Here is a 20,414-nt window from a genome sequence, read left to right as displayed (position 1 = left end):
GTCAAAAGATCTTGCACAGAACCCTGAGAGATTCTGGTCAAGTGTAAAGGCTGTTAGTGGCACCAAAGTCAGTGCCCAGTTCCTAGCATATGAGTCAGGAACAGAAATTAATGGTAGCAAAGCAAAAGCTGAAATCCATAACTCAGTTTTCAAATGCTCCTTTGCAAAGGAAAACACAGGGAAATGCCCCAATTTAATTCTCGTATACTGAAAAGATGAATGAAATAAGTATTTGTGTCAGTGGTGTTGAGAAATAGCTGAAATCATAAAAATTAAACAAAGCTCTAGGGCCCAAAGGAAGCCCTGTCAGGTTCTGCACTGAATTTGTGGATGAGTTAGCCCCTCTTTTAACTATAATTTATGATTTATGAAACCGTGCCCATTTCTTGGAGAAAGCACAGTTCACACCCATCTACAAGAGTGATAGTAGAAATGATCCACAAAAGTACAGTCCAGTGTCCTTTACACTGATTTGTTGTAGAATCTTACAACCTATTCTGAGCTCAGGCATAATGAGGTATCTTGAACAGAATGACCTCCATAATGCATGGATTCCAAAAACATCAATCATGTGGAAAACAACTCCCACTTTTCTTACATGACATACTGAAAGCTGTGTTTCGTTATTTCTGAAAAGCATTTGATTGAATAGCACGTGTATATTTATTGTCAAAAGCATACTCATATGACTCATATGACTGGATTGATGACTTTTTGGTAGGGAGCCTGCAGCATATTATCTTAAATGGAGAGTCATTGTCAGATGTAGAAGTAACTTTGGGTGGGCCCCATGCATGTGTGTTGGAACCCTTGCTGTTCCTATAGTATATTAATGACCTTGAAGACAACATTAATAGTAATATCAGGCCATCGCCTGCAGTTATCTGTGATGAAGCACTTACTGAAAGAAGCTGCATAAATATTCAGTCAGATCTTGATAAGATTTCAAAGTGGTGCAAATATTGGCATCTTGCTTTGAATGTTCAGAAACTTAAAATTTTTGACTTCAGAATACAAAAAAAAAAAAAGAAAAAAAAGAGTGCTATGATTATAATATGAATGAATCACTGTTGGAATTAGCCAACTCATAATAATACTTGGCTGTGACACTTTGTTGGGATATGAAATGGAATGATGACATAAGCTCAGTCGTGGATAAAGTAGGTGATAGACTTCAGTTTATTGGTGGATTACTGGTGAACTGTGATCAGTCTACCAAGTAGTTTGCTTAAAAATCACTTGAGCATCCCATCCTAGAATATTACTCAACTGTATCAACTTGTACCAAACAAATGTAACAGAGGGTACTGAACATATACAGAGAAGGGCACCACAAATTGTCACAGATTTGTTCAATCTGAGGGAACGTTTCATAGAGATACTGTGAGAACTAAACTGGCAAGCTCTTGATGGCAGACGTAAAGCAATCTGAGAAAGTCTATTAACAAAGTCTGAAGAACCAACTTTAAATGATAACTCTAGGAATATATTACAATCTCCTTCATATCATTCACATAGGGAGATGAGGGTAAGATTACAATAATTACTGTATGCAGGGAGGCTTCGAAACAATTGTTCTTCCTGTACTCCATATTTGAGTGGAAGAGGAAGAAGCCCTAATAACTGGTACAATGGGACATATCCTCTGCAGTGCGCCTCAGAATGGCTTTCAGTGTATAGATGTAGATGAAAATTTCCAAACAGGATAAATGCATATATGTAAAGGATTGGCATACTCATTATTTTCAGCTGTGTGAAATTTGGTCTGCATGTTTCCAATATCTTTACGTTACAGATAACCCTGACTGATCTTTCCTGCATTATAAAGATTTTTCATACCAGAGTAATGAATGGAAGTATGCTTAATATGCCTGAATGACTGTTGACCAGCTTGCAATTTGGGTAACACATGAAGAGCATGACAAGCCTTTGAAAGTTTTTTCAAAGTTATTTCATATGACAGTTCCATTTTAAACTGTTTTCTATGCATATCCCTGGAACTTTAGTTACATTAACTGATTTTAGTAAGGCGTTGTCAAGATATGGTATTGTATCAAATTCTTGTACAAGTGGTGAAGGGTGGAAATTCATGAAGGCAGTTTTCTCCTTATTTTGTCTATATAGATACTTTTTGTGAAAGCTTGCAACTAGGGACATTGAAGTATCTACTGCTGCTGTCACAGAAATTCTGTCAGCAGCTGTTATTAAAATGCTAGTGTCATCAGAAAATAAGATTTGTTTTAGACTGTAAGAAATTGATTTAAATTATCAGTGTAAAGGAGGAACAACAGAGGTCCTAGGGCAGAACCATTTGGTACTCCATACTTCATTAGGGATTTAGTGGATAGACATATTGTTGTTATAATGAAATTTTCTTTCATGTTATCATTCTTTAAAATCACTGGGTGGTGATCTTCTTCTAGGTAAGATCTTATCAACTGATTTGGGAGCCCCCTGATATGTTTTTGAGATAATTCAGAATAAGAAAGTCTTGGTAAAGTTTGTTAGAATGGAGATGTGAGTTAGTAATTCCTACCCTCCAGCACTACATTACAGTAATAGAAATTCTTGTATGGAATAGAACTAGTTGTCAATGTGAAAGTTTCTCAGTTTGTTATCAGATTTTACTTTGCTGCATGTCAGACATTTGTATCACTTGGTAAATGATCAAAAATTTTTGTTGCAGCATTGTGACCCCTTTTTGTGCTAAAGACAACCTTAATGTTGAGTAATGAATGTAATTTTTCCTTCTGGTATTGTAACTATGTACCTCATTGTTTCTCTTGAAATGTAGTGGATAATTTACAACAAACTTCAAGAGGGAATAAACATACCATGAAGCACTAGTCAGAATGCACAACTCTTTAAACTGATGTCTACAAGACCCATTTTTGCACAATGAAAACTTTCATTATTAAATATAAGTTACCATAGGACATTATTTCATATGATATTATTTAATGAAAATATATAAAATATGCCTTTGACTGTCCAACTGGTTAGCCTGATAGTTTCTGATAAATAATGCGCAACGATATCTCCAATGCTGAGATGACAAGGTTCATTCATTCAGCAAATTAATGCAGGATGTGTTTTAGATGCAGTGTATGTTAAGGCAAAAGTTGCGTGAAAATGAATAACTGACTTGTTGACTGGTCACTCAACAATTAAGTATAAAAAAGGTACTTGAGAACTAATATGGAGAAAACAAGGACATGTAAAAAACTATATTCTAAGAATAAACAGCACAGACATAACACAGCGCTCCTGGCAGCCAGCACATAACTAATTTAACCGCTAAAAATAAAATATTTGAGGTGTGACACACAGGTGATGCACTTGTGAACTGAACTGCACTGCACTACTAATTGTGATCACTACAACAGCCCCCACAGCAGGAACTGAGCACCATCCAGGAAGTACTATGGTAAGTGGACCCTCCGACCAGACCTCATGGTGTGCTGGTCCCCTGGAGCTGTGGTGTGCTGGTCCCCTGGAGATGATATCCTTGTTGATAGTGGTGCCAGAGCTACTGTTTGCAGACCAAGTTCTGGGCAAAGCTGTGTTTGCCGAGTCTCATTGAGGGGTGGCTGGTTGAAGATGTAGGCTGGTTTCACCCTGCCAACTGTAAAAGTGGCTCATTTTCCATTCACAAGAATATCCAGGATGCGACCTCCCCTACTGATTATTCCGTGTGGCCCAGTGTAAGGTGCCTGGAGGGCTAGTTCGATGCCATCAGTTTGTTACATAATGTGAGTGCACATCTTGATGTCTTGTATACAAAGGTGGCAACAGTTCTGTGCCTAGGTGGTTGCACAGATCAGATTTTCCTGACATGATCACGAAGATGACTGACAAAGGTAGACGGCTCTATATCAGGCTGTGGAGTGATGTCTACAAATTTGCCAGGCTGTTGTAATGACTCTCTGTGCCCTAGTTCTGCAGAGGAACTATCTAGATCTGGCTTGTATGAGTTTTGTAAGCCAAGTAGGCCATCGAGAGAGCTTCTGTCACCCAGTATTGTGGCACATCAGGGCTGCTTTCAGAGTGCTCTATCATGCTGTTATTGGCCAGGTAGTAGTTGTGTTGTGGTAGCTCATCCCACAGAACACTGTTAGCTTTGCAAACAAATCATATTCAGATTGTTTACCACAATCTGTGGTGATGTGCAAAGGATGGCCAAATCGTGACTCCTACTTTAATATGAAGGCATATGCCAAGGTTTCCGTTGAGACATTGTCCACTGGTGCTGCTTCTGGCCAACATGTGCCAGCCGACCTCAGTGTGCTGAGACTGAATACAACATCGAGTCCTCTAATAGCAAATTTTCTTCATCCTTGGCCACACAAAGCAATCTGAGATTAGGCATATTGTAGTTCATGCTCCAGGATGGCACAGGTTATGCAAAAATGTCAACGTATTTTTCCTGAATCTTGTGGTAAAAATGGTCGTGGTTTTGCTGCCGTCACATCACATTACAAATCGATGCCTGTGCCAGGAATGCTGACAAACTGCAGATCCAATTTACACTTGTTTTCGTGCAACAGCTGTTGTAGTTCTGGGTCCATAAGTTGTGCTGCTGTGAGTTCTGTGTAGTCTATTGTGGAGACACAGCTGGCATGGGAGAGACAATCTGCTACTACATTCTTGATCTCAGATATATGCTGTATGTTCATACTGAACTGTGTGATACACAGTAATTGGTTGTGCTGCCTTAGTGAACAGTTAATATTATTCTATCAAAAGACATATGTCAGCGGCTTATGATCTGTGAATATGGCGAACTCACGGGCCTACAGCTGAAGGTGGAAGTATTTGATTGCCTCGTATATCACTAAGATTTCTTGATCATAGGTGCTCCACTTACATTGAGATGGCGCCAATTTCTTCGTAAAGAAAGCTAGAGGTTGCCACGTGTCATTGTTGTATTGTTGCAACACTGCACCTGCAACTATCTGGCTTGCATCTACAACCAATGCTAACAGTACACTTGGCCCAGGATGTGCCAACAATGCAGCATTGTCTATTGATTGTTTAGACCATTCAAACACAACTGTCATGTGGTCTGTCTACAATAATGTTGCATTCCCTTTGCATTTTGAACCTGCCAGCACAGCCATTAATGGTTCCTGAATATCTGCTGCATGTGGGAAATGTCTGCAGTGAAAATTCCACATCCCCAAAAATTGTCACAGCTCCTTAACTGTGGATGGCCATGAGATCTGTAGGGTGGCTTCCACTTTGTCAGGTAATGGTAGTGAGCCAGACAGACAGATTTGGTGGCCAAGGAAAATTACTCACCGTCAACAAAAAATACATTTTGCTGTGTTGAGAATGATGCCATACTCATCTAGCTGTTTAAAAACTTGTATGAGATGCTGACGATGTTCTTCTGGCAAGACTGAAAACACCAATATATCATCTAGGTAAGCAAATCAGAATGGCAGACCTTGCAACACTGAATTGATAAATCTCTGCCAAGTCTGTGCAGCATTTCTGAGGCCGAAAGTCAGGAATTTACTTTAAAACAGGCTGAATGGCATAGTGATGGCCGTCTTTGGAACATCTTCTTCAACGACAGGTATACCTTGGTGCAGTCCAACATGCTGTACAATGGGCACCACTCAATGCCTATTTGTAATCCTGGAGCAATGGAACTGGGTAATAATTGGGTATTGTACGGGCATTAAGTGCTCTATAGTCCCTGCACAGACGCCACGCACTGCACTTCTTAGGCATGAAGTGTAACGGCAATAACCAAGGGCTACTGAATGGTCGCATGGTACCCTCTTGAATAATACCGTCAAACTCAGCCTTGGTGATGGCTAACCAATCTGGGCTAATGATCAAGATCTACAGGATAATGGCAGCCACTCGGTGGTCTTTATATAGTGCACTGTGCTATGTTTCACTTTTCTAGGCACATGTGGAGGTCTTGATAGCATCAGAAAATCCCAAAGTAAGGTGGAATACTCACTGTCTGCTGCATCAATCAGCTTGGAGGACTGGATGGTTGCGTGGCACCAGAATCCTGCAGCCATAAGTACAGTGGTTTAGTTGACCAGGTGTGTGTTGGCGATATCAGGCAGAAGGTTTTAATGTGCCAGGAAGTCCACTCCTATTATCAGCTTCATGATGTCCGTGACTGTGAAATCCCATGCAAACAGTCAGCATAGGCCTAAATCTAATTCAAAACGATGAGTATCATATGTCACAATAGAAGAATTGTTTGCAGCAGCTAGATAGAACGATGTACATGGCCTGCACCAGTGTAACATTGTTCACAGGAAAATACACAGAACAGAGCTAGTGTCACTCAAACATTTATTGCCTATGCACCAGTTACTCACAAAGAGATGCTGTGACACAGACTGGCAATCAGATGAAATGTCCTCATGTGATCGTTGCTGGGATTTGGGTATGTGCAGCGTTTGGTACAGCTACAAGCTTGATCATCAAATCTTCTGTGATACCAGCATATCCCCTGCTTTGTTTCAGTCATGGGCACAGGTGAGGCAGTTGATGACCTGCTGTGTGAGCACTTCCAGTATCTCAGATGGCCACAATCACTGTTGCTGTTACACCAAGACATCAAGCGGCTAATCTGCTGTGTCAACATATAAACCTTTGCTGTTAAAGCATTGTAGTTGGCACGTGAAACTGTGGCTGATGTATACTTTGCTCAGTTGTCACATTAATAGGCACATGTGAGATAGCATCCTCTACATTGTATACTAGATCTACCACCATATCTAAAGGCATTTCCGACTGTAACACTATTGTTGCTTTGATTTCAGGCGGCAACCATCTGCTCCAGATAGTTCTCAGCAGGCTGTCAGGCTCAGTACCAGCATATATCTTACTTCACAGGTGCTGCAAGCACTGTGATGGTTTACGATCTCCAATGACCTCCTGTGTAAGAGCTTGATGGAGGTGTTCTTCTTGTGAAGCTGATACCCTTTGGATAACTTCTGCCTTCAGCCGGTCATAGTCATTACTCTCTGGTGATGTGGTAATCAAGGCTTGCACTTAGGGCTGCATACTGATGATTGAGGTGGTTCATGACCAGTGCAAACTTGATAGCATTGGTGGTTTTTCCAGAGTAAAAGAAACTATCTTCAATTTGTGCAAACCGTAGCACTGGATTGTGAGGCTGAAAGGTTGGTAGTATAACAACGAGTCTGGACATGGCGGGGTTGGTCACAGTCAGATCATCCATCATCTTACAATATCACTTAATTTCGTACATCAGGTAGGCAACAAACCATGTCAGGGTCACCAGTTTGTCCGCAGGGCTAGGTGCTGGCCCGTCCAACTGGTTGGCCTGCCAGTTTGTGATAAATAACGCACAATGATATCTCCAATGCTGAAATGACAAGATCCTTATTTATTCATTTGGAAAATTAATACAGGATGTCTTTTAGATGCAGTGTACATCAAGGCAAGAACTCATACAAAAATGAATAAGTGACTTGTTGACTGGTTACTCAACAACTAAGTATAAAAAAGGTACTTACGAATTAACGTGGAGAAAACAAGAACATGTAAGAAACAATAAGAGTAAATGGCATGGAGTAATGGACACAACACATTGCTCCTGGTGGCCTGCATGGAACTAATTTATCCGAAAAAAAAAAAAAAAAAAAAAAAATTGTGGTGTGACACACAGGTGATGCACTCGTGAACTAAACTGCTCTGTGCTGCACTGCTAATTGTGGTCACTACATGTCAGCTTACTGCTTTGGTTCTCCCAAACCTTTGTGATGATTCTAAGTGCAAATGTGGCTGTACTAAATTGTTTTAGGAGCTCCAAAATGTGTTTCTACCATTTTAAATTATCATAAATATGGATGTTTAAGAATTTTGAAGTTTCTATCCTCTTCATTATTTCCTGGCCATGATTCAACTTATCATTGGTTTAGTACCTCTAGACATGCTGAACTGACTATGCTGGGTCTTTTTAAAGTTGGGTCTGTTTAAAATTGAGGGTGAGACTATTTGCAGAAAACCAGCCAATGATACTTTTAAGAACTTTGTTTACCATTTCTTCGGTTACTGAATATATGCTTGGATGGATTACAATGCTAGATCATCTGCAAAAAGAACTAATTCTGCTTATTGTATACTAGATGGAACATCATTTTCATATATGTGGAGCAGTAGTGTCCCTGAGACTGAACCTTGGGGAAGCCCATGCATTATTTCTCCCCAGTTAGAATTATGTCCCTGGACTATATTGCTTGAATTACTAAGTACAACTTTCTGCATTATTTTGGTTAAGTATGACATCATCCATCAGTTTGATATACCATCGATCCAATAAAATATTAATTTATATATGAGAATACTATGATTCAATATTATGAGAAGGGAAGCTGCCAGTCATCATATAGCAGAGATGCTGAGTCACAGATAGGCACAACAAAAAGATTTTAACACTTAAAGCTTTTGGCCAATGGCCTTTGTCAAGACACACATAGAATACTATGATTCACACAGTCAAATGCCATAGAGAGGTCACAGAAAATACCAGCTGGTGCTATTTTATTAATTAATGCTTGTAGAATGTAGTTAGTGAACATGTGAATGGCATTTTCAATAGAACAACCCTTCTGAAACCCAGACTGTTATTTTTCTATGGATATTATTCTAGCTAAAGTGAAATACTATCATAGAATACAGCAGATTCTAAAAATTTTTGGAGAATTACGTCAGCAAGATGGTAATTATTGACATCTCTCTCATCAGCTTTCTTAAAAAGGGGCTTAATAATGGCATGTTTCAATCTATCTGGAAAAATGCCTTGAGTTATTGATGCATTACAAATCTGAGACAAGACAGGGGTTATTACACGGGAACAAATTTTTAGTACTCTATTGGTGGCACCATCAAAACTGAATGAATTCTTGTTTTTGAGAGAATATATAATTTTCTTAATTCGGAAGGAGAAGTTGGTGATATTTATTTATTTATTTATTTGTCCATATAAATCTCTTTTTAAGTACATATGTTGTACAAAGGATATTGGACAGAAAACCTTTTTATTTGTTGGATTTTCAAATATCAAACATACATTTTATAAATTTTTATGACAAATTAGATCTATACAGTTAATAATTACAAAAATTTGAAATACTGTATATTTATAACTTATTTCTACAATTAAAGATACAAATTACGTTTTTTCTTGCATAAGATACTGTGAGATTGAATAATAGCAGTTTTTCAGAAAGTAGGATGTCACAGACTTTTTAAAGCTTTGTAGTTCAGTAAGAGATTTTATATGTCTTGGTAATCTGTTGTAAAGTTTTGTTCCTGCATGATATACACCTTTTTGGCATAATGTGGTGTCACAATGATTAACATGTATGTCACTGTCTGACCTGGTACTGTAATCATGGACACTTTTGTTTTGAGGAAAATTTGATGTATCTGTGCTGATTTGGTGAATTAATGAATTTTTTGTGATGTAGCTTTGAAGCCTGTTGTGGTAAACTCATTCAAACATTTTGGAAAAAAAGGGAGCTGGGATTTTGGACAGTAGTTATTTAAATTTTGAGTGTCCCCTTTATTGAAATGAGGGGTTACTTTAGCTGTATTTAAGCTATTGGGAAAGGTTCCACTTGATGACGATGCATTTACTACATGCATTAGTGGATCTATCACATAATCAGGGAACTTTTTAAATACATAATCTGGCACACCATCCAGTCCACATCAATGTTTTTTTAGCAACCTTATTATTTACTTCAACTCTGTCTCTATGACTGCGTGAAAGAATGTAGAATTAGGATTAGCATTTAAATAATTTGGTAGGCACAAAGATTTGTATTCATGTTGATTTTTAATTAACTGATTTGCTATGTTAGTAAAATACACTTTAAATTTATCAGCTATCTCTTTTGGGTTGGAGAGTCTGTTATTTTCAACCTGCAGAAAGATATTCTTTGATGATGACTGTTTTGTACCAGTTCCTGCTCTAATAACTTTCCTGGCAGCTTGCATTTCATTTTTTGTTCTTGAAATGTAGTTATCATTATTTCATTGTTTGGCTTCTTTTATAAATTTGTTGAATATTTGGTTATATTTTTCACATAATTTCTAAATTCTGGGGTAGTGTTGTTGTGTTTGATGAAAGAGTGGAGAATTTTTTTCTTTCTACTGGAATTTATAAAACATTTTGCTATCCAACATTTGTTTATAAACATCTAAATCCTCTTCTTTTTCATTGGAATTGCTGTATGAAAAGAATGCAGATACACATTGTGGAAACTGTCAAATATGCTATTTACTTGTGTTTTACTGAAGACATCCTCCCATATTTCCCTTGACAGCATAAAATTAAACGTTCTGATGTTGTCATCAGTGAACTCTCTCTTTTCAATTCCTTAGTTTTTGGTTCCCATTTACTGCTGGTGTTTTTTTCAATAGACAGGAGCTGTGCTTCATGATAATTATAACCTCTATTTCTAACATGGGTGTTATAGTTTAAGTCACAGTCTTATAAAAATATGGTCAACAACAGTTTTGCTGTCGGCAGCAATTCTAGTTGGAGGGTTGGCTGTTTGTACAAAACATGAACTACTGACTACATTTAACAACTCATTTCTATCTTGAAAAAAAGTCTACAGTTAACTGTTTGCAGATAACCACTTGTTTCTATCACATTTTATATTATTCAGCAATGTTTGAAATTTTTAATGAAAATTTTCCAGTCAACAGATCTATAGGGTGTTACAATCAAGATATTATCATCTGTCAGATCAACTACAAATAGTTCAAAGTCTTTGTCTCTTGCCAAGGTTTGTTACTTTCTACTGCCGTAAATTTTAAATTATCTTTTACAAAAATAGCTGGTCCACCACATTTACTATTGCTTCTACAACAAAAAGTGGCAAGTTCATATCCAGGAATCACAGTTGATATAAACTAGTCTTTATATAACCAGTATTCAGTTAAACACAAGCACTTACACACAAGCCAGCCCTAATATTGCTTTAGCCTTTAGTAAAAAAATTTCCTGCAATTCAGTAAATTTCTTGTTCATATTAGTTTCATTGCTACATGCATCAATATTGATACTTACAAGTTTTTCTGCATTAGTGACATTGGAGTATAGCTCTGATACTTGTTACTACAATGGTCTTCTACTTCTTTGAATTTAAACTCGAAGTCTGACTTCTTGTTACTTATTATATTTTTCAATACAGCACAACTACCTATTAGTATGTCTTTCTGAACAGTTCTGAATCTGTGTTCAGTACAAGCAGTTTCTGTAGTGAATATTGTTTTGAGAGTACCATCTTTGGTTTCTACAGTTCCAATTTGAGCACCAACCTGTTTCTGATCTGTTTGTAAATCATTTCCAATCTTTGTGACCTCCTCATCATTTACTTTTCTTTTCTAAAGTATTGTTCATTTCAGAAATTTGACCACCTAAGGTACTTTTAGTATTAGCAGTTTCAGCTAATAAACTTGACAACAAGTCTACAACTCACTGTTTGAACATAGAACTTCAGTTTCATCAAAACAGTTAATGTCAAACAAGCACTCACATTAATACCTCCTACCATATCATTGCCATGAATCTGGTTCTGTGCTGCCCCACAGTTTACTCCAATTTCACTCTCACTGTTGGTGACGTTGTTGTTGAAACTCATCACATTATCTACTATCTGTTCCTGATTTTCTACTGACACACCGTCAGCTGTCTTGGTTAGAATTCTCACCATACCAATAAACAAACACAGCTCTAAACACTGTGGATGAATCTTTTGTCCAACACCAAATTTATAGCACTCATAAAAAAGAGTAAACAATCAAAATATGTATCTCAGTTGTCTGCGATGATGTACCTCCATGCCAAAAATGTCGTTTTCTTCTTTGTGTCTGCTTTTTGGTTATCATCTCTTTAATCTTTTATGCCAGTGTTTTCTCTTAAATTGTCCGTTGAATCAGCATACATTATGCATTAATCAATCAGAAACTCAGAATTCTGGTAGCAAAATCTCATTAGCAGTGCAACAGTAATCCCAGGATTCTCCACCACTTTTGAAATATCACAGGACATAACAGTTAATTAGGAAGTACTCATCTTAATTTCTCAGTGATCTCTGATGCTGCAGTGGCTGTAAAAGAATTTTTGAGTATCTGCTCTGCCAAAATTTGCTATAACTTGCTGAGTTCTTGACAGCGGGGTCAATGAGTTGGTAATGCTAAGAAAAATTACAAGAAACAGAGGTTGCCAAAGTTTTGTCTTTCAGAGTTACATGTTTATTATGTAATGTAGTTACAAAATGATCTCTCATAAACTGTCAGAAAAATGACGCCTTGATGGCTGATTCACCACTGCTTGTTTGTACGAGGGCAGTTCAGAAAGTAACCTCCGATTGGTCACAGTGCGGGTTGTGGGGGGGAGTAGCGACGCCATCTGTGCGTTCACGCACTCAACAGGTCAGTCGGCATCAAGCCATGGTCGAGTGAACGCCGTACCTGCGCTAGTTTAGTTTTTGTGGCAGTTTGAAATGTGTGCTGCAATAGAAAACCCCGCCAAATGTGAAGTGCGTGCTGTCATAAGGTTTTTTACAGCCAAAGGATATTCTGCAGCAGCTATTCATCATGAGCTTTGTGCCGTGTACGGACCAAGAGTTATGAGTGAAGGAGTTGTCCATGAATGGGGACGTTTATTTAAAAGTGGACGAGAAAACGTTCATGATGAAGAGTGGAGTGGTAGACCATCATTGGTGACTGACGAACTCGTTCAGACAGTTGATGCAAAAGTTCGTGAAAATCGACGTTTCTCAATGTCGGAGTTGTCTACTGGTTTTCCACAGATTTCTAAGACTCTCTTGTACGAGATAGTGACAGCAAGATTGGGTTACCGTAAGTTCTGTGCACGATGGGTGCCCAAAATTTTTACCGACCACCACAAAACTCAAGGAATGGCCTCTGCATTAGACTTTCTGTCACGTTATGAGGACGAAGGAGAATCATTGTTAAACAGAATCGTGACTGGTGACGAAACCTGGATTAAGTACGTGAACCCTGAGACAAAAGAACAATCAAAGATGTGGGCACATTCAAATTCGCCTACCAAACCAAGAAAAGCCTCGCAAGATTTTTCTGCCAGAAAACTGATGGCAACGGTGTTTTGGGATGCCAAAGGGGTGTTGTTGGTTGAATTCATGGAACGTGGTACGACCATTAATCAAGACGTGTACTGTGAAACAATAAAAAAGTTACGATGGGCTATACAGAACAAACGCCGTGGTATGCTGACTTCCGGTATCGTTTTTTTGCACGATAACGCCCGTCCTCACTCTGCTCGCAGAACAACGGCCCTTCTTGAGTCCTTCAAGTGGGACGTTATCAACCATCCACCTTACAGCCCAGACCTGGCGCCAAGTGATTATCACCTTTTCATGCATTTGAAGAAATGGCTCGGGTCACAGCGGTTTGATGACGACGAAGAGCTCAAAGATGCGGTCACAGGCTGGCTCCAGGCATAAGCGGGTGATTTTTATGCAGAAGGAATTTCAAAGCTTGTGAAGAGATACGATAAGTGCCTCAATCGCTATGGAGACTATGTAGAAAAATAGTGCAAAGATGTTGTTGTAAGATGTATATATTAAAATATTTTTATTTAACTTGGTGTATTTTTTTAAATCAACCGGAGGTTACTTTCTGAACGGCCCTCGTATTTATAAAAATCACTGTATATGCCATTGATTACTTGAAACAGAAAATTGAAGCATTACAACCAAAAAACTTGTTGGTGTACATTGACTGTCATCATTGAATTTCATATGCATCAACATCTACATGGGCACTCTGCAAATCACACTTAAGTGCCTGGCAAAGGGTTCATTGAACCACCTTTATAATAATTCTCTATTATTCCAGTTTCGAACAGTGGACAGATGAAAAGGAACACCTATATATTTCCATGTGAGCTCTGATTTCCATTATTTTATTATGATGATCTTTTCTCCCTTTGTAGGTCCACATCAACAAAATATTTTTGCATTCAGAGGAGAAAGTTAGTGATTGAAATTTCGTGAGAAGATTCCACAGCAATGAAAAATGCCTTTGTTTTGACAGTGTCCTGTATCACTTCAGTGACACTCTCTCCCCTATTTCATGACAATATAAAAGGTGCTGCTCTTTTTTGAACTTGATCAGTATACTCTGTTAATCCTACCTGGTAAGGATCTCGCACTGTGCAGTAGTACCCTAAAAGAAGAGAGACAAGCATGGTGTAGGCAATCTCTTTTGTAAACCTGTTGGATTTTCTAAGTTTCTGGCCAATAAAATATAGTCTTTGGTTTGCTTTCCCCATAACTTTTTCTGTGTATTCATTCCAATTTAAGTTGTTTGTAATTCTAATTTGTAGGTATTTAGTTGAATTTATGGCCTTTGGGTTTAACTTACTTATTGTGAAACCAAAGTTTAACAAATTTCCATTAGCACTCATGTGGATGACCTCACACGTTCTGTTAATTAGATTAGGGTCAATTGCCAATTTTTGCACCATACAAATATCTTTTATAAATCATTTTGCAGTTTGTTTTGATCTTCTGATGAATTTACTAGATGATAAATGACAGCATCATCTGCAAATGACATAAGATGGCTGTTCAAATTGTCTCCTAAATTATTTATATAGATAAGGAACAGCAGAGAGCCTACAACACTGCCTCTGGGAATGCCATAAATCACTTCTGTTTTACTCAATAACTTTCTGTGAATTACTACAAACTCTAACCCCACTGGCAGGAAACAATGAAAGCAGTCACATAACTGAGATGATATTCCATAAGCATGCAATTTCACTACAAGCTGCTTGTATGGTAGTGTCAAAAGCCTCCTGGAAATCTAGAAATACAGAGTCAATTTGGAATCTCTTGTCAGTAGCACTCAACACTTTATGTATATTAAGAGATGTGTATGTCACAAGAATGATGTTTTCTGAATACATGTTGACTGTGATATTCAAACACAATATATGTTCCAAAATCCTGCTGCATATTCATGTTAATGATATGGGTCTGTAATTTAGTGGGTTACTCCTTTCTCTCTTGAATATTGGTGTGACCTGTGCAACTTCCTGTCTTTCGGTACAGATCTTTCGTTGTGGAAATGGTTGTATATGATTGTTAAGTGCAGAGCTATTTTATCAGGAAACTCTGAAAGGTACATAACTGGTACAGAGTCTGTACAGGAAGACTTGCTTTTAAGTGATTTAAGTTGCTTCACTACTCTGATGATATCTGTTTGTAAATTACTCATGTTGTCAGCTATTCTTGATTCAAATTCTAGACTAATGACTTCGTCTTCTTTGGTGAAGGAATTTTGAAAGATTGTTTTTAGCAACTCTTCTTTGGCAGAACTGTCACTGATAGTATTTCCATTGCTATCATGCAGAGGAGGCATTGATTGTGTCTTGCTGCTAGTGTAATTTGCATATGACCAGAATCTCTTTGGATTTTCTGCCAGGTTTAGAGACAAAGTTTCATTGTGGAAACTGTTATAAGCATCTCACACTGATGTATGAGCTAAATTTTGAGCTGCTGTAAAAGAACTGTACATACAGAGTTAATACATATTGATTCTAACAAGCTGGCCACAGTGGCCGAGCAGTTTTAGGCGCTTCAGTTTTGAACTGCACGACTGCTATGGTTGCAGGTTCAAATCCTGCATCAGGCATGGATGTGTGTGATGTCCTTAGGTTAGTTAGGTGTAAGTAGTTCTAAGTTCTAGGGAACTGATGACCTTAGATTTTAAGTCCCATAGTGCTCAGAGACATTTGAACCAGATGTTAAGTCCCATAGTGCTCAGAGCCATTTGAACCATTTTGATTCTAACAATAAAGCATTTTTGTTTTATGGATAATAGCTTTGAAATATATCTCATAGTGTACAAAATCATATGAAATTCTTTTAGTTAAACGGCTGAGATAATTTTAACCTGTTTAAAAAGTAGAAAGTATTTTTGGTATTGATAACTATTGTTGAAGAAAATTAATGCTAGAGGAGTGTGTTCCTCTAAAGTGTGTTGATTTTGTATTGTTTTATATTTAGTTTGTCCCCACCCTAAACACTCAATTTTCCATGGTTGTCCCATTAGTTTCATTTTATGTTTTGAGTGAGATGTTATTCTGTCATTTTTATTTTTGTTCATATTTGTTGGTGTGTGTATGTAGTGATGTCATTGTTCTAGTTTTGTATACACTGGAAGTAGCTGTTTCCACCATATTGATGACGTCATGTGTCAAAGCAGACTGGTGGAATCAGATGCTTCTGTAATGCCCTGGATTTTGACAGGTGTCATCCCTTACACACCACAATTTGCTCCAATACTGTCTGACCACCTGTGGCCAGTGTATCTCCAGTGAAGAGAATTCCTTTGTGTAATATGCTGAAGGTCTCACATAGACCCTCACAGACACGAATTACTTCCCAAAAACAGAATGAAAATAGATTTCTCATGCCACACCTTTACACACCCCTAATTTTCCTACCATCCACAAGAATTAGCTCCAAAGAAATGGCCCACACTGATCATCACCTAGCATTGCCCTAGACTGGAGCAAATAGACCTTATCCTTCAACAGGGACTTGATTATATATCATCATCCCAGGAAATAAGGAGCATCCTACTCTGGATCCTTTTCACTCGTCCTAAAATGTTATTCTGTCAGCTAGATCTGCCTGATTCACCCACCCAGTCCATCCTTCTCCAGTCCTGTCATATTCTTCCTGACCTCCATCTATACTAATCCATTGTCCCTGCACCCTCCACACAAGAGTTTAGCCTTTCTCTTTCCTGACACACCTCTGTCTCATCTGCACTGTGCACTCTGCCTCCATATTTCACCCGCTATGGTACAGATGTGTCACATACCCAGCCAACCCACCTCCCATCCCTCCCTCGTGCATTTCTATCCAATACATCTGTTGCTCCCTTTGAACTGCTAAATGCCTGTGCCATATCCCTCCTCCTCCTTCATGCCTGAGTCTGTCTTCATATGCCAAAGACTGTAGCCATGTGTGTGTGAGTTGCATTTGTGTGTGTGTGTGTTTGTGTGTGTGTGTGTGTGTGTGTGTGTGTGTGTGTGTGTGTGTGTGTGTGTCTTTTTTCAGTGTAGGCCTTGTTGGCCCAAAGCTCACTTTTCAACAGTCTTTTTGTTGTGCCTATCTACAACTTAGCATCTCTGCTATAGGGTGAGTAACAACTATCCATTTCATAATATGAGTAGTATGTTGTTAGGTTTGTTAGTAGCTCCAAGTACACATGGCACAAGCAAGGCATTAATGTTTATCTTGCCCTGGGCATATTGAAGTATGGATTCATGCACACAAAAAGGAAAGACTACATTGTCAGGCATAGTATACTCTGCAGAACAGTTACAATAGTGCAGAAAACATCAGGTAATAACTTATGTGATTTTTTTTTTTTTTTTTTTTTTTTTTTTTTTTTCACGGGAAGACTTTTAGACTGAAAAACAACAACTATCATTCTGAAGTGGGTACGTATTAAGGTACCAACTGACACAATTTTGAAGCTATTCCTTTAACAAGCTGTGCATCATTTACTAACTGGAAAAAATACCATTTGAATAAACATCCATTGCACCCCTAGGGATGGGATTAGGGTGTGAAGGAGGTGAGATGTAAAAATAATCACAAATAAAATGTAGATAGGTTTTAATCCTTTTCATGTGTAGGACTGAGGTAAATGAGTAACAGGGCAACAGCAGGACAATTTTGATACCAAAATTAATTGCTTGTCAACTAATTAATTGGATATAATTAATTTTCTACTATACAGGATGATTTTTTCCACCATGTACAAACTCTAGGGATTGATCAATGAGAGTATACAGCACAAAAAAGGTCTAATGAGCTTATGTCTGGAAGTGCATGGTTTTCATACTAGGGACACTTATTCAAGCATGCATTATTACAGAGACTGCAGTCTAGTACATACTGTACCATGCAGCTACAGTTACAGCATATGTTGAAAATGGTTTCCTTGTGCATCAACACATGCATGCACACACTGTAGCATGTTCTGTCTCACACATTTAAATCAGCCAGGCAGCATCCAAAAAGTGTCAAAAGCAGCATGAACACACCACTCCAATGCCTCCACATCTAGAATGTGCCCTGCATACGTGATGCTTTTGAGATGGCCCCATAACCAGAAATCAGATCGGTTGAGATCCAGTGAACAAGCAAACCATGCAACTGGATTCCCTCATCTGATTCATCAACCAGGGAAGATGTGACTGAGAAGCGTCTGGAAATAAAGGGCAAAGTGGGCTGGAGGACCATCATGCATCAGTCACATAATCCTTCAGATCATCAATGGCACTTCTTCTAGCAGGGGAGGCAAAGTGGCACAAGAAACACTGATAGTTCCAGCCTGTTAGGCAACGTGGAAGGAAGATAGGTCTGAAAATACAGTTGCCAATTATCCTGGCCCACACATTCCAGCTGCATCAATGCTGGCGATTTGCTATCACCATAACCCAGGGGTTCTGCATACTCTCTTGCAGGTGACTGTTTTGAAAGCTGACACAAACCCTGGAAATGTGGTTGCCTGTAAGTGATGAGCCTAGTAACAATTTTCATGGAGAATGTTCCATATGGTCATCTGGCTTACCCTATAGTGGCGGACATGCTGCCTGGTTCTGACACTGTGGTTGCCCTCCACAGTGTTAATCACATTTTCCTCCAGGTCTGGTGTCTGAACATTTCGGGTACGTCCTTCATTATTTTCTGCTTCCTGAAATGACCCTTTGTCAGGCAAATGGTAAAACACTGTTGCGAACACTAAATGCTGTGTTTGTTGTCAATGGGGATAGGTCTCCTGTTACAACCATGCTGCCTGCTTTCATTGCCACTTGCCTTTCCATAAGGAAACACCATGATGGCAAACTCTTAATTCGAATATGGAACCATTGGGTACAACACTGTTATCACATCCACTACAAGGTGAGTCAGAAAGAGAAGTTAATTGGGTACAACATTACTAATTACAATGGCAGCAGACAGCACTAGGGCATGACATGTGAGGAACAGTATTACCCTCTAGGAGGACACCATATGTACTGTAACTTTGGCTGCCTGGTACAGCACATCTTAGTGTAGAGACATGTTAGTCTCTGTAACAAAGTACAACTGAAGAAAATGTCTCTAGCATGGAAACCATGCATTTCTGGACTTAGGTTCATTAGACCTTTTTTATTCCATATCCTCTCATCAATCAATGCCTAGAGGTTGTACACGGTGGAAAAAACCACCCTATATATCCATACAGAATGAGAACAAAACCTTATTACCAATAACGTAGAAGCCACAGTAATGTATTCCACTGCTGAGTTCACAGTTAGAGATAGTTCTCATACATCCAGCAAAGTAGTTAATTTCTGTGTTGGAATTGATATAAAATGAGTAAATCTACTTTTAAATAAGTTTTTGTGGATTTCCACATTAGTAAATTATTAATTAAAATTTCTAATGTTATTTCCATAATTCTCATATCTAACTGATTTTCAGTGGTACCACTAAGATAATTGATACAATGCAGAATACATTTTTGTATGTTGCATAAAATCATTTGTATTATTTTAGTATCAGATAAAGTTAATAAGAAAGATGTCAGAGTTTTCACATACACAGTTAACTTTCTTTACTCGAGTTGTAGATTTTTGTGTAAATGAATAATTGTTTGTTTCAGACTATACAAGAGTTCCATATAGAGCGGCATGCAAAGCCAAAATATGAGGAAAGGAAGCAGATATTTCGCTCATTCTGTAACTATAAATCAGAAATGGAATTTGAACCAGAAAAAATGGGACTTGAGTCAGTTGCCAGGTAAAGTATCTAAGGTAAACACATATTTTTGGGAAAAAAATAGAAATCTGTGTTTCTTGTGAATGTAGAAGTTAATAGGAAAATTTTAAATGTAAGAGCACACTAGGCTATATTTGAAAGGTCATAACAATAGGCTCGCACAAAAATCAACATAGATTATCTGGTAGCTGAACATTTGATAAATGTTGATAAGGTATGGCTCAGGTGCCTATCAAAATGGATGAGACTAAATGATATATATCAGCATTACAAAGAGCCGGAAATAATAAAAGGTTGTTATATGAACTTTTCCTGATTGTTACCACTGAAATAAATACTCACATTTAAAGACAAATGTTGCTCTAAATAAACAGATATAGGTTGGCTGAACACATTGACAGATCTAGTCTCTTTGATCATAAGTCCTTTGTGAAGGAGAACTGCCAGTTTGGTGGAATGAGGCAAGGTATACTTTAACAGGTTGAAGCAACTACCAGAAACTGCAATAAAAATCGACAATTGGTAAACTAATTAACTGTTGATAAACTGTCATAC

This window comes from Schistocerca serialis, chromosome 5 (assembly GCF_023864345.2).
Source record: "Schistocerca serialis cubense isolate TAMUIC-IGC-003099 chromosome 5, iqSchSeri2.2, whole genome shotgun sequence".
NCBI lineage: Eukaryota > Metazoa > Arthropoda > Insecta > Orthoptera > Acrididae > Schistocerca > Schistocerca serialis.
This window is presented reverse-complemented; position numbering follows the sequence as displayed.